The sequence below is a fragment of the Poecilia formosa genome, unplaced genomic scaffold, assembly GCF_000485575.1.
Source record: "Poecilia formosa unplaced genomic scaffold, Poecilia_formosa-5.1.2 Scaffold145, whole genome shotgun sequence".
In the NCBI taxonomy this organism is placed as follows: Eukaryota; Metazoa; Chordata; class Actinopteri; order Cyprinodontiformes; family Poeciliidae; genus Poecilia; species Poecilia formosa.
Genome location: NW_006800084.1, coordinates 1122771 through 1138863, shown reverse-complemented (window position 1 = coordinate 1138863; position 16093 = coordinate 1122771). Strand labels below are relative to the sequence as shown.

Genomic DNA, 16093 nt, shown 5'->3' with positions numbered 1-16093 from the left:
CGGACACGGGTGGATGTCACAGGAGAACAGAGTCAAACATGCGCCGTTTTGGGGAAGTCATGGCCGCTTGACTTCGTCTGCCTGCTCATGCAAGTCTGTGTCCTGTGAAACAGGAAGAGATGAGTGACTTTTGAACCCTCAAAGGATGGATGTCGTCATCCTCTCTGCACAACACTTCCACACCTTCAGGAGTCAGACGCTGGAGTGTGAATGAGCAGATTGTCTTGCATTCAGTCTCGCTACCATTTCATATAATCAAATTTAATCCTCTTGGAAACATTTTGGTTTGTTAAAAGGTAAAAAAAATAAAAAATCGATGGGTTATGGGGAAAACGGTAAAGCTTTACTAATTTGCGTCACCTCTTTGCAGCCAATAGATGTGAAAAGTTTTGCTTTTTCCAACTAATAACAGTTTAGTTATGTCACACCGGGTTGGAGCGATTGTTCTGATCTCATGCTGAGTTGGGAAACATCACTTTCCTGCACATACAACATTTAGTAAGTGTAACATCAACATGTGGTAACATCGCCGTAACTTCTGCTTTAATTCTAACTTAAAACAAACATTAAAAAAAAGTAACCTGAAGAGGCCAGTGGCATCTTGTGTCACCGTCTATCATTATAGTTAAAAGCTGCCTTAACCACAAGGTCTAAATCAACTCCTAACAATGATTGATTTTTGGGAAATTTAATGCCGGGCTCAGTTATTGATCGCACACTACCCTGCAACATCTGGGATCAGGTTGCGTTCCTGCTCTGCCTCTGAGTGTGCGACACTAAACTGCAGCAGATGAAATGCTTTTAGGGGAGTAAATGTGTATTAATGTGGCTGGATGTGATTCAGAAAATGAGTTCACTCTAATGCCCAACATTTTCTCACGGCATCTTCCATCTTCTCTGCTGAAACACTCCTCTGCTCTCCCTTCCCCTCCCAGCACCACCACACTGCGGACAGCTAACTGGGCCAAATCCAGAGGCTCCTAAGTGCTGCACTCTCTCCTTTTTTGTCAAGTGATTTATCTCTCTCTTTTTAATTCAAGCTGTTTTGCAAAATGTCAGTTTGAGCTATTGATCCCTGCAGACACGTAATCCCTGGCAAATAATGCTCAACTGCCTGACAAGGAGATAACTGTCGAAGTGATGAACACCACGGCAGACTTTGGAGAATCTCAGAGAAATCTGTGGTGTGTTTGCTCTTGTTAGCGATAATCCTTCACGCAACAAATATTTGTCAAAGAAGGGCCTGCAATATGCGTAGCTGCTGGTAGAACATGTGGGCTGGTTTGTGGCGGCTGCTGCAGGAGAACGTTGTACCTGAATAGCTTGTAAGGCTATCCCGTCCTTGTATGTCCAAATAAAAGCGGAGTCCGCATTCTTGGAACAAAGTCAAGCTTCTTCCCTGTGCATGTTGGACTCCGTCGGGGCTGCTCCTATGTCATTAATCTTGTTTATGGTGTTCATGGATAGGATCTCAGTCATAGGTAGAAGGGTCAGTAACCTCAGGGTCTCAGCTTTTAGGAGACGGTGGGGTTCTGCTGGAAACTCCAGGCGATAACTGAAAGTGTTGGAGAGGTTCTTAGATGAGTGTAAAGAGGCTGAGATAAAAGTCAAATCTTCTAAATCTGAGGTCCTGGTTCTTAAACGGGAAAAAGACGGATTGCTCGCTCCGGGTCAGGGGGTCGGTTCCTGCTTCAAGTGGAGAAGTTCAAGTACCTTGGAGACTTGTTCAAAAGTGATAGTGTGTTAGAGAGGAAGATGGACAGATAGATCAGGCTTTGTCTGTTGCTGCAACCGAAGAAAGAAGAGTGCCTTGATTTACTTCCGATCCTAACCCGTTTATGAGATGTGGATTATGATTTAAAGAACAAAATCCATTGAACACGCTGGTGAAATGAGCTTCCTTCACAGAAGACACAATCTTCTGATCTCACCGCCGAACTAATACCACGTTTTAGTTTGGTCTAAATTAGAGAAGTACATGACGATGATTCTTAATTGTCATTGCATTCTCATTGTTTTCAATAAGAAACAACATGACAGATTACAACATTTCAGGAGCCATGCATTCAAACTCTTCCTGGTTGGACTAGCCATCTCTGCATTGACCTAATATAGAGATTAGCAACTGAGATGCTGAGGTGCAGAAGGAATGGTAGGGAGATGGAGGATGATTCAAAAAGGACAGGAATTGTTACAACGTTCAAAACTAACTATAATAAATGATAAATTATAACAATCAGGTTGTTTTTGTCTCAGGTTTTCCTTCCATAACAACTGATTACTTGATGGATTACGATGAAAGCTCAATGCTCTACACACAAACTACTTCATGTGGTCAAGTATTTGTTGAATTAATCAGAAAATAGGTCAGGCTGCACGCCTGTTGGAGCCACTCCACGCAGTTTGTATGCAGAGATGACGAAATCTTCAATAATCCAGCTAAATCATGAATTCAGGTAAAATCATTAAGCCACTGCACTACTACTACTCAAATACTGCAAAACCTGGGAGGAAGTATCATTACGTTTGGTACACAAAGCAGTTGTGTTGCTAATACCAGAGAATTTTTCAGTATCAGAAGTATAGAAAGGTTACCCTGGAACGTTATTTAATTAAAGCTGCCTTTTACATGCCATATATACCAAGGCAGATACACAATGGTGCTATTGTCTACTAGGGGCATTCAGATTCTGCTTCTTCTCCACATCAAATATAATAACCTCAGGTAGTTTAGGTACCTGATCTTCCACTTTGGGCTATTTGGAGGTTCTGAAGGATTGTACCTAAGAAAGGAGACTCTGGACTTTCTGGAGGGACTATATTACCCTTCAGGCCTTTGGATCTTCCTTAAGATTTCCCCCAGACTGAAAATGAGGCTGTTGTTAGGGATGTCTGGGTTTCCCACCATGAATCTGTTATCTTCACCTGTTAGCCATGTTTGGATAGATGAATCAAAACTGATTGAATTACTTCCACAGAAAGATTTACAGAAGCTTGATAATGAGGCATTAATTTGAAACAGGCGCGTTAAAGTGGGGAACGTCTAAAACATGGAGACTATTCTATTCCCCTAATTAAAAATGTAGCAGCTTATTATTCCCCTCAAATAAAACAATTTCCAAAGAATTTTGTTTCTCTTTAAGCGTGTTATTACTGGTGTTGTTTCAGAGAAGGGTGTTAATGTCCTAAAAAAGCAGTCTGCTGTGATTGTTATATGTTGAGGTCCCGACTTCTGTTTGGCTCCTAAGTATAACCTGACATTAAGACTTCTGACTAATACATTATTCATACGGCTGGACGAAAGAGGGCGAGGGTTACTGTCAGATTAATAATTCATGAGCTGGATGGAGCTGATTTGTTATGATTTATATCTAAGTCTGCAGTGGACGTCTCAGAGGATCTCGTGTGTTACAGTAAAACCTGTCTTTGTAAAGGTCACTGGCCGTGTGACGTTGGTCTGCGTCTGGTGCAGCTTCACTTCTTCTTTTGTCTGCCTTTTCGGAAAGAAACAGTTAAGCTACAGAATAGTCAGGCCAACTTATACTGTCACGTATTGAAGGATAAACCATATGAAATAACAGCAACAATCCTCAGTGTGTTTTATCAGGATTTTACATGCACAGAACAGTGCACAGCTGAGAAATACAAGGAAAGTTAACATCTGAATCTTAGGCAAATTAGACCAAAACTTAACCTTTTGACCTCTATGCAAAACAGAAAACTAAACTGTGCATAACCCTGAACACACCATCCTGACAGTGAAGCCTCAGTAGTTGCAACATTGTGTTTTGGGGATGCCAATTCTGTCAGAAGCTGCAAAAGAAACTGGACATCAACATGCTGGACTGGCCTAGTCAAAGTCTAGACCTAAATTTGATTGAAAATCTGTTCATGCTGCACCTAATCTGTCCTACATTAAATTGTTTTGCATCAGAGAATGAGCAAATATTTCAGTCTGAGTGGAAAGTTTAGAAAGCTTGCTGGGAATAGCATTGTATTTATTAAAATGCAACTTCCTCTTCAAACAGTTAGTGGTTATTTCTGAGCTACTCCTGACCTACCGTGTGTGCCGCTCAGAAGGCACCAAACTCGAGCTATTGTCTGACATGTTACTTGCTGCAACTTCCTGTGCATCTGAAAATACACCTTGTGGGTAGATCATGAGCGCGGCTGAGCAGGCGGAGAGATTTAGGGCTGGAGCGCAGCTGAAAAGTGTTTTTGTGTGCGTTTGGTGGCTCGTCTGAGCCTGGTATCTGTGTCTCACTGTCCCCACAGAGACAGGAAGAGCAGCTGTCCTGCTGCGGCCACTCTCTGCACGCATGTGTGTGTTGGCGGGCGTTTGTGACCCTCGAGCTTCATGACTGCGGCTATTATGTTGTGCTCAACGCCTCACTGTTGCTCCACCATCATCTGTGCGAACCCAACAGAGATTGCTCAATATTGCCTAAAAAGCACACTAAAGCGTTTTGAATCCACCTTGTCTGCTTTCAGAGGAAGAGAGGCTGACCTCCTCCGCTTCCTCAAAGTCTCTGTCGAGCGCTGAAATGCAGCCAAGCGTACGCGGGACAGCTGCACGGCCAGCACATCTCCATTTGTCGCTTGTGTTCTTTGTTTACCAGCGAGCCGAACTAAAAACTGTTGTTGCTTCCTTTAAATGAGTGTTGATTATGAGTAAAGGTATCAGCTAAGAGGGGTCGCTCCGTAATGGCTGCCATTTGACTTACAAGCTACATTGGTTCCATCCATGTCCATTATAAGCTCAGTGGGCTCAAATGGCTCTCATTATTTGGAGAAACAGATTGATGTGTCCTGCTGGCTTTGGTGGCACGGGCATCACTCTAGGTTATTCCTTCTGCTTGTACAGCGAGGAGAGGAAATAACAGCTTTTCTTCTAACTTTACAACTTTAAATGTTTTACATAAGGACTTATTATTGGGTGTTCTCGCTATGGAGGTTAAAAAAAAAATCTTAGAGAAACCATCAGAAATCAAACAAGCTCGGAAAAAATCTGCAGAACTAGCAAAACGAATAAAAAAGTTACTCACCTGAATTTGAGGAAAAATCCCAAATCTAGACTGTTTATGTGAGTTAATGTGACAAATACATGCTGCTGCAGCTCACTTCTCCTAGCCTTGTGCCAATTGTATCAACATTACTGCACCTTTTGACCTAAATTAAAAAAAAAAAAAGCTCTGATCTGTTAACCGGTGACGCAGATGACGGCTGACTTTTTGCAGCTTTGCTGTGATGGAACATGTGCATACAAGGAACATGTTCTGCACATCTGTGGTTTTCGCGTTTGTGTCAGTCTGAGGTGTCTGCACACGAATAGAAAAAGAAGGAAGCAATTGTACCTGCATGCACAGCTCAAACCTGTCTGTACGTTCAGTTCACTTATTAGTTCTGTGTTAGTGAAAATGACTGAGAAAAAAGGGGAAGTGAGACAGAGCTGAAATTCAGAAGCAAAAACAAGAAACCGAAACAGTCCCTCTTCCCCCTGTATGTCACCACGCTTACATCTCTGCTGTCAGTGTGCAGAGTGCGGTCACCGCTCGGCCTTCGTAACAGGACATCAGGAAGAACGCGTACTGTCTGAAACCGCTCTCACTTCTTTATTAGAAGCGCCTTTTTACGTGCAAATGAAACGGTTTGAGAGAGCAACTTCCTCCTCCACGTTTGTGAAAGAACAAAAGGGGCCGTTCGACGTGAAACAAACACAGTGACGATCGTTCATATTTTGCACGTCGCTCCCAGAATAGCAGGCTCTGCGCGAGTATTTTTAAACTGCGATCGCAATGGCATCCCTTCTGCCTTTTTCCAATCTTCATCGACCACGTATTGTGATAGAGTGACGTGGCGCCTGGATGAATGGCCGGTCCCGGTTTGCTTTCAGTAGCTCTCAATGCCCCTGAGTGCACTTCTTCAGTAATAGCGGCGAGAACAATGACAAAGAGCCACTGCACCATGAAATGGCTTAACGTGTGTATGACACAGCTGAGTGGGACGCAGGGACAGGGTGAACATATTTCTGAAAGTCTTTTTGGTTTGCATCAGATTCTTACATTTGAAAAAAAAAACAAAACAATAGTTTGAACATAATTTATTACATCGTGGTTTGTCTCTAAAAAACTGAGCTATGTAAACAGCAACTAACGTGACTTAAAAATTTTTTACATTCCTTGATTAAGTTTAACATTTTTTTGACAGTAGAAGGGCAGTAACATAAATTACCAACAAAAGATGAAAGATTCCAGATATTTATTTGCTGATTTGGCAAAAACCATGCATTGTCTTTTTCTGCTTTAGATTACAAATAAATATATTGAAGTTTGTGGTTGTGATGTGACAAAATGTCAAAAGGTATAAGGGCTATATAGACTTTTGCAAGAGTTTGTATCTTAATCACTGAAATAGTTATAAAGGGTCATTTAAAGCTGCAGTAGCTATCTTTTATTTAAAAGAATATATATGTTTTTACATTTTCCGTTAAAACTGTCAACTTGTTGCAAAAGTATGAGGTAAATAATCTGTGAAATAAAAAATAAAAAACAGAGTTTCTCTGCCGTCTTGCTGTGGTTTTACTGCCATCGCTCAGTCAGAAACAACCAATCAGAACCACGAGGAGGGTCTCAGCGCTGTCAATTAAGATCGTGTATGCGCTGCTCTCACCCTCCACCTTGCTGGTAAAGCTCCTTTCCCACACTGGAGACTGAATGCTCAAGCTCGTCAGCATGGACACCTATAAACAGTTTTTCTGTAATGTTAAGTTGTTTTTCCACCATTAGCACAACATTACACGATCTTGATTGACAGCACTAAGACACGCCTCCTGGCTCTGATTGGTTGTTTCTGACTGAGCGGTCTATTTCTGCAGATGGCAGCAGGACCACAGAGGAGAGGAGCTATTGCGACATAGTGACACCTTTAACATATATGCAAAATATACTGTATATTTTTTATTAAAGGTAAGTATTGCAGCTTTAACAACAATAATTATGCTAATCGAACATGATTGACAACTTTGTCTTGTCGTTTCTGAACCAGGCTAAAATGGTTGATAGATTATTTTTCCAGCGTTAAGTCAGTGACTGTTCCTCCAATGCCTAAAAAGTCTAAACATTTTGTCTTGCGCAGACAATGAGGGTTGTAAAATCCCTGAGGGAGATTTTAATAGAAAAAGCACCAATACGGTTATTTTGAAAAGCACAGCAGTAACTCTCCAGGCCCCCACAAATAATAAAATGGCCGCTGCTGAGTAGATATATATATATCATACTTCTTCATCTCTTAAACTCCAGGTGACCCTGAACATCACAGCACCTTCACCTACACTTTATGTTTCTTTCCGCTACATGTTATTTAGGAGGGGAAAAACGATTACAAAAGGACCAGTGGTGCATTGGGGCCAGGTAAGAGCGTAGAAAGCAGGCTGAGAGGATTCACCCAGCAGCTCATATTGGAGGCATCCTGCCATCCGATGAGGGGGAGGCTCAGCTTGTCAAGCTGCCTGCCTCACTGTGAGCCCCTACAGGGAGCCTGGCAGGGCGTAGTCACGCAAAAAAAACTCCTAAAAAAACCACGGATGATATAATGCTGACTCAGCCCAGAGCAAAATCTGCCTAGTAACGTCCCGATATTTAAATCCTACATGTTAATCTCGTGCAGCACAAACTGAAAGCAGACAACTGGAAGCCTGGAAAGCAAAGTTTAAGGTTCAGATTTTGGCATCCGCATGACGTCAGGAGATACCAGCAAGAATTCATCTGGTAAAATTTTCAGGCTCTCGGTGCATAAATGCAACAATCAGAACTGTCTGTACATCGGCAGTCCTGAGATTTAAGTCCAAAAGAGGCTTAAAGGACCTAAAATATCAGCCTTCTAACGTTTCATTGTTTTTGTTTCAGGAAGCAGAAATTTGGTTGGTAGATTTTGCAGTTTGTTTTTGACCCACAGCAAAAACCATCATTATGGTTCTTCTTTTTATTGATTTATCTTTAGTTCTTAAAGTCTGATATAATATCCTTCTTTAACTCTAGCTATTTATGTTACTTGATATTTATGTTAATGCATTCTCATTTTTTACCCTTTTAATGGATTTACTTCTTTTTACCAAGCTTTAGATAACATACATTTTTTATAATTTCAATTTTTTTTAGTTTTTCATATTTTATTTGCCTTTTATTCTCCACGTTTATCAAATCGTCAGGCTTCCCCCTCCACATATAGGCGTATTTCCTTGTTTGCCATTGCTATTTCAACACTTTATGTTTTAATCTGAAATCTCTCTGGGGAAAAGAGCTTCAGAAATAAAGACTGACTAGCAAAAAATGTGTAATTTTGCAAGTTCATATGTTCATTTAAATCTCATATTGACTGCATCAAACCTCGGCCAACAGATGTAACGTGTACAGTATATCTGGAAGATAAAACACAAAAGGAAAAGTACGTGAAAAATGAAGTACATCCCCACACACCACTGATATTTGTGAGGAAAACTCAACACATGCAAACGGATTCAGGGGAATTCACGTTTAACTCAGGAGGTGAAAGGTCAATCGAAGAGACCAAATCACCAACTCTCCACCACCAAAATGAAGAGGTGCTTCATTTTGGTTTCATACTGCCATATTCTTCTCAGAAAGAAGCAACTTTCTCTTGGAAATCCTTTCAAACAAATCATATTTGTTAGATGCTCTTGTCCAGTCGTCCTCCAATTATTGTCATTATTTAGCTCCATTTCTTCAGCTGAATTTATCCCAGTAAAAAGAAGCTTAAAGTCTGATAGTTCAACCAACTTCTTCTACTCAAGCATTCAAGACTCAAGGCAATGTCTTCGTAATTTCTCAGAGAATTTGGAGGGACATCCACTCCTATCCATGCAAAAAGCTTAAAATTTCACACTTCTGTTTCATAATTTCCTTACAGCTAAAATATTATCTTAAAATGACCTTACAGGGTTTTTCCCAGATTGATGAGCGGCGATAGCTATTCATCTACATCCACCGTTCTCTTTCCTTACTTTGTAAAAGCTAACACACACCCACAGACTCCACAGAAAAAATCTGCAAAACTCCAGTATTTATGGAGATTTTCTCACTTGCTCACAAATAATTAATTTACTGCATTTAACAAAAAGCTCCTAGCTGCTAATTTCTCCTTTAAATGCAAAGATAGCAGCAACAATGTACAACGATTTTCAGATGTAGCCTTTTCTTCTTTGGCATAGAGGTTAGATGAAAATAATTACTGAACCTGGAAGAGACAGAATCACTTAGTTTATACTCTGGCAAACTGTTCAGGCTGCACCGTCAGATTATTAAGAATTTAAAATAATAAAAATGCAATGTTTCAATCATTAAATGTCTATCAGAATTGAGATTATAGAAAGAGAAGAGACAAAAGCAAGTCTACTTTCCACTCCATTCAAGAGTCAAAAAAGGAACAGAAAAATATCTACAAATAATTCATTTTTTAAATTGTTTTAAATCAAATGGTTATTTGCATTTTTATTCCCGGAAACTCTCACCTGCCCTTCCCACTAACACAAAGTGCTTTAACTCTCAAAGCGCAGGCTAAAATAATTGGTTGAGGTGATTAGATTACAAAAAATAATGAAAACCAATTTAATCTAATTGCCACACTATAATAAGTGGAGTAAATTTCCATTAGAGTGACTTTTAAAACCTCTTTCCGGGGAGAACTGCAAGCAAAATTCAGCCGTTTAAATGTAAAATGCAAGGAACAAAAAATAAATTATAACTTAGAAATCAAAGGCTTCAGTTATTTTGGTAATTTACTTATTTATATTACATTTGGTTCTATGCTGGGTAGACCTAAAACAATTAAAACGGTTTTATAACTTGAATCTGTTTGGTGAGTGAAACACAAAAGTATTCAACCCTGTGAACTTTTTAATTTGTCACCAGAAAAATTTACACATTTTATTTTACACAGCAACACAACTGGGGAAAAAAAAAAGATGCATGGTTTTTGGAAATATGTGCAGTGGCGAAACTGCAAATTTGACTTATAAAGGCTTCCTACTTGCCCCACTTTGATAGAGGGGGGCAGATTTGTGAGGTACACAAGCAATCATCATCCTGTCAACAATTTCTCCAGAATATCTTAGATCTCTGCTCCTTCTGGGTTTGTTGGCCGATTCTCTAATGAACTAACACTTGACCAAGCTGAATCAGTTATTTTATTTCTGAATGATGGACTGAACAGAGATGTTTGTCATAAAATCCCAGCGAAACACATCAAAATCTGTGGCTGTAATGCAGCGAATCGTGAAACAAATTCAGAGGTATGAATATATTTACAAGGCAGGGAAATGTTACTGTTTTTTAGGTTTGATGTAAAGAGGAAGGCAGAAATATAAATGTCATCAGCAGCAAAATTTAAAGGTCAGGCTGTGTTGTTTGAGCACCATCATGCTCTTCACGCTGAAATATTTGTTAGGGTGAGCATCTGCAGGAGGAGAACGACAAGGTGGATTGTTCAAGTTAAAGTCGGTGAAAAGAAAAAAAAAAGAATAAATCCTTCCCTTTCTGTCAGCTCCAGCTGCATTTTATCCCTCAACATGTTGACACCAACCACAGCGAACACCAGCCTGGACAAGGAGTCATGATGCTCAATGTAAATGAAATGGCCCATCCTTTGAGTGCACTGGCTTACATAAGCTGCCGCTGCCTGCCTTCCTGCCGCTCAGCTTTTCTTTTTGCAGCCTCTGTAAGGACCCCGTATCCCTGACGCACAGCCCCATGTTTAAATCAGTCAAGGATGAGGAGCCTGACTCCTGCATCCCTCATTTTCTCTGCCACCTTGAAAACAACACCCCGGTCCAGGTTGCGCGTCTCCCTTCCATCATTGTCTCTGCAAATCATTCCAGACTGTCGGAGCAGGATTTGAAAACATGAAACATATGGATGCTCTCTTTGTTATCCCTGCATCTTTCATTCTCTAAGTGCCCCCCAACCCCCAACCCATCCATCCATCCATCCATCCTCCCCCCTCCTCCCTCCACCTTGCCCCTCATCTCTAAGTCCTGCAGCCAGAAGCGCTCAAGGTTTCGTGGCGCCTTCTTGACAATGTCATAACACTGGTTTTTAAGACAATCGCCTCGTCGGAGGGCACACAATGGAGGGAGACAGGATAGATGACGGCGTGTTTGTGTGTGTGAAGGGGTAGATGATAAAGAAGGAGATGGGGGGGGGTGTATTAGTGTCGGAAGAGGAGGAGAGGAGGGCAGGCCTGGGATGAAATGCGACAAAGGTTGTGAGGCGCTTTCAAATGTCCAATGTCGTGAGTTAATTTTTAAGGTTTGATGCGTTTCTAACTGAGGAGAACGTGATTTCCAGGGAGGTGACAGAAACACAAAGGGCATGAGGCAGAGGGGGGAGGATGCCTGCTCGTTATTTCGTATCCCCTACATTGTCTCTGAATGGATGGGGAGCCTGGAAGAGTACACGCGTGCCGATACAGAGGAAACACGGTCCCATCCGTCCAGATTCATTATCAGCACAAAGAGGACGCAGGCGGGCCGGGAGCGCAGAAAGACGAGGCTTACCTCCACATTTCAGTCCTGCTCGACCCTGCCTTGTTCCATCCTGTTCCTCTCTGCCGACTCGCTCTCCTTCTCTCCCCATGACAGCATTTTTCTGCTATCTATCTCCACGGTGAGGCAGCTCGTTCCTCCTGCCGCCGCGGTTCCTCCCCAGGGCTGTCCTCCCTTCCTCTAAACCAAAAAGGAAAAAAAGAAAAGAAAGAAGAATCGCGAAATAGCTCTCAGCGCACACACACACACACACGCACACACACTTCCCGATCCCCGCGCCTACAGGCGAGCTCCTCTGTGCTGTTTGCTGAAGTCAAGAAGAGGCAGGTTGATTTGTGCTGCCCTCCCTCCCTCTTCCTCTCCCTCCCTCCCTCTTTCTCTCCCTTCTTGCGCTCCATTCACATCACAGCAAAGCCGTCCCCCCTCTTTCTCTGGCTCCCTCCCTTTTTCTCTCCCTCCTGCCCTCCTCCTCGTCTCCTTGTCGGAGAGACGGACAGACCGCAGCGGCAGAGAGGAGGGCCGACACCGACGTGCAAAGAGGGTCACTTTAAACATTTGCAGAAGCACATGCTCAATAGGCTTAAACAACAACACAAGATGACAAAAAGCAACGTGGTGGGATGTTGGATGCTGACGCAATATGCCGAAATAACTACTGCTGCTCATTTACTCCCATTTGTGGAGAACTCTTTTAAAGATGCTATACGGTCCCCTAAGACAATTTGGGAATAAAAACCGAGCTGGGTGATGAGGGACGTATTTCTAAAGGACTCCACAAAACTTAAACATAAAAGCGCACTGGAAGAAAATAGCTGCTCATAGTAAGACAATTTTATTTTTATAGCACGTTTTCAGCAACAAGCAGCTCAAAGTGCTTTACATGAATTAGAAGGAAATACAAACGAAACAACAAAACCAAAAGAAAGAGGAAACGGGAAAAGTATAAAACTACATATTGGTTCCCCATGTTTAATAAGAATAAGAATAATTTAAAAACTGGTAGAGGTATCTCTGGATCTAAAGTTTGGATTAGAGAGGTAAAAAAAAAACTAGATGTTGGTTCCAGTTGTTCTGGGTTGAGTTCTAGATTTGAATAAAGCTAAATGTTGGTTCTCCATGTTTGATCCTTGTTCTGGGTTGCTAAGTTATAAACTAACAGACGTTTCTCTAGGCCTTGCTCAGATATTAAAAGTATAAAGCTAAATGTTGGTTTAAGTTATAAGTACTTCACAATTTATAAAAGTAATAAACTAAAAAGTATAAAGCAAACAAACAAGGAAATTGATCCACATTTTTAATCTAAATATCAAAAATATGATATGAAATAATAGATTTTTATGTAAGTATGTGTATATGCAGTGTTTTTCACAAAAGAAGGTCATATTAATGCAACCTGAACAACCAAAAAAACCTATGTGGGGAGAAGAAGCCCACTCTGTGGTTTCTGGACCTGACCAACAAAATATAAACAGTTTGTGTCCAGGATGTGTGGGGTCTGCTGCCTTTCCCCTGATCTGATGATCTCTTCCACAGACCTGACTATTTTTTGCTGTTTGGGCCTGTTATGCTTTGTTGCTTAGCATCACACAATGACGGACGTGTAAAAGATAGACCAGATAAGCGCTCCTGTGGCAGGTTGCACTTCCTGAGTTGCCAAAGAAAGTTTACGTGTGGAGACCATCTCAATTTCTGAGAAAGGATAGTACCTTAGAACCATAAGTGATCTTCTTAAGGGGAAAATATCATACAGGGTTTTTCCCCAGTGTATTATAAGCCTGGCGGGTCACCAGGCTTTACTTATGCCCCCACGAGGCTAAGCATTGCTTACTTTAAATTTTGTTTTCATGTTTGCATTTTTTAAGACTTTATAGTTGGTGTTCAGGTATTAATCTAACAGTCTTTCAATAACACATAATTATCAAGTGGTATTTTCAAATTTCCTGTCAACTTTAAACATTTTTAATTCAAAAACATGACAGACAGCTGGATGAATGCCTGCCCTGGAGCCCAACCACCAGGCTTAGAAAGTTTTCTGGGGGAAACCTTGGTTACACATAACCCAATCAAACCCTTTTTTAAAAAGGAATCACATCTTATAACATTTACTAACATTTTTTGGAGAGATTAGTTAAAATTTACTTAAGGCCATTAGAACTGAACTGTAAAATCAAGAAATCTCTTAAATGTCTAACAAGATGAAGTGGGTTAAGAAATCTCAGAAAGTGTCACATCATGTCCTAATCTAAAGATATTCAATAATAGATAAAGTATTTTGAAGTCAGTTAGTCTGGAAGTGGTTAAAAAGACGTTTCTAAGGCGTCAGGCTTCAACAAACCGCAGAGAGAACAATTATCCACTGCAGAACCCAAAACGTCTAAAGCACGGCAGACCTCTCTTCACTCATAAGGCTCATGATGCAACCATCAGAAAATGACTGAGCAAAAAAATGGCCTCCATGGGAGACTTTTGGGATCTTAACAAAGCAAAAACAACAACAACAAAAAAAAAAATCCCTCACTCATGGTAGTCGAAAGCCATCTTGATCCCAGGATTTGTAGGAAAACATCTGGTGTGAAACAGCTTTCGAGAAGACGACCATCAAAACAGCAGTCAAATGTCTCATTAAAATTTATGCAATAATCTGAAACATTTAAGTGAAAAAAAATGAATAAATCTTTATGGGTGTAAATACATTTTCCACAACTCTGCATATCTAAACTGAGTTTGATTAATTTTGCAGAAAGGTCTGGCTTGTAGTGTCAAGACCACCTACATGCTCCAAAACTGATGTTTCTGCACACAAGAGATAAAGACACAAAAGCTGCAGGGGCAAAGGTGAAAGTGGGAGTGTGGGCATCTGTGTGACGCTGTGTTTATTTATAAAGGCCTCTGTGTATGTCCTAAGCGTGAGGCCAGTGCGGTTTGAGATCATCACAACACTCAACCTGCTTAGCAGCAATGAGATTACAGGAGTTTAACCCCGTTGTTTTCCATCCCCATCATCATCCAGCACGGCACCGAAAGGAACAACATACCTGCAAATTTGAGCAAATCGTCTGGCGATGCTCAAGGAGAGGATGAGTCACTCTGCTTAACCTCAGCACAGTGTCCGGCACCATCCCCCTAATTACAGCGTAGAGGTTCGTCCTGGCCGTAACATATGGCTGTGTGTGTGTGTGTGTGTGTGTGATACGAGGTCAACAGCTCCGGTCTGAGGCTGGGGGCAGGGAAGGAGGAGAGGCCTGCCGTGTTGGTGGAGTGTGTCTTGGGGAGATAAGAAAATTCAAAACAGAGGCAGGAGACGATAGTTAAAACAGTTTTCTAACAAACAAGCTCATGTCTTGGTTTGCCAATTAATGGTTAGAGGATTAATTTTAAATGTGTTTTAATCAGAGAGGTGATCCTTAAAAGGAGAAATCCTCACAGTCTACAAGAGCAGAAAATCATGTCACTTTTTGACTAAGCTCCATTTACTTGTACCAAAATGAATCTTACTGCCTAAAAGAAATAAAACCAACATTGACTACAACTCATTTTCACACTGGTCCAACTCTCCAGATTTTGACACAACCAACCCTAGCACTTCCAGATACACAGGACCTCAATATCTACTTTCAAGCTGGTGGCATTTTGACCAAAAACATGAATTAACTATCTTTGGTTTTTGAAGATAAACGTCCCAACAACACTGTCCGATGTTACAGTGACACCATGTGGACATGCACTTATTAAAATAAGAATGGATTCATATATTTAAAGGAATACTTCAAAAAACAAATTTTTCTATAAAAAGTCACTTTTAGTCATTCCATTTAAAAAGCAAAACTCGTGTTAAAGAGACGTCACTGTGTTTGTTATATTTCAAGCAATTATTTCTGCTAACTTTGACGAGTAAGGCTTACAGCCAACATAGTAAAACATTGAGATGCATCGAAAAGAATCATGCACTGTACAGTTTATGCACTGAATATCTGGTTGAGGTTCCCTTTGAAATTTGATTTCAAAATAAAACTGTTTACTTGACTACTTAAAGTGGAGTTTGAAAACTAAGCAACAGACCATCCCCTCCTCCTTAGCCTAAGATGGTTATGATATCGTCTCTGGATCAGAATTGGCTTAATACAAGGAATATAATAGTAGCTCATGTCCTGGTTACATCTATGGTTCCTTAAGTCTGATTCCAGCCAGACCAATTCAGATCTAACAAAATCTCTTGATAAGGCTTGGCGTCAAAAATCTTAAAGGATGCGGGTTATTCCTGTTAATTGTGCAAATTTTCCATTAATTTTCTTCCTTCATTTCCAGCTTCCCCTCCCCCCGTTTTTTTCTTTCTTTTTAAGCAATGACCTTTAGTGGCTTACCACTTACCTTCCATATTTTGTTAATGACACATTTGTGTAAAATATATTTTGGTGGTCGTCTAATTTTCTGAGAAATTAAATTTAGGTTTTCCTAACAATGTAAGCTAGCGTAATCAAAACTAACGAAAAACAACACGCAATTCATTTGTTTTTGTTTTACTTTTCCATTTAATAA

At 40.7% G+C, this 16093-nt stretch overlaps 1 protein-coding gene across 4 annotated transcripts in view; it reads right to left on the bottom strand.

Moving 5' to 3' along the window:
• The window catches only part of sipa1 (signal-induced proliferation-associated 1), a 48225-nt gene extending 33487 nt beyond the window's left edge, over nt 1–14738 (bottom strand). For 2 of the 4 annotated variants that reach the window (XM_007563212.2, XM_007563218.2), the window contains exon 1: nt 11570–11916. The gene's annotated coding sequence lies outside the window, so the exon portion shown is untranslated. Of the gene's footprint in view, nt 1–5045; nt 5147–11569; nt 11917–14592 lie in introns of those variants that run through there. The other 2 variants (XM_007563213.2, XM_007563215.2) reach the window with 2 other exon arrangements.
• Nucleotides 14739–16093: the final 1355 nt, after the last annotated feature.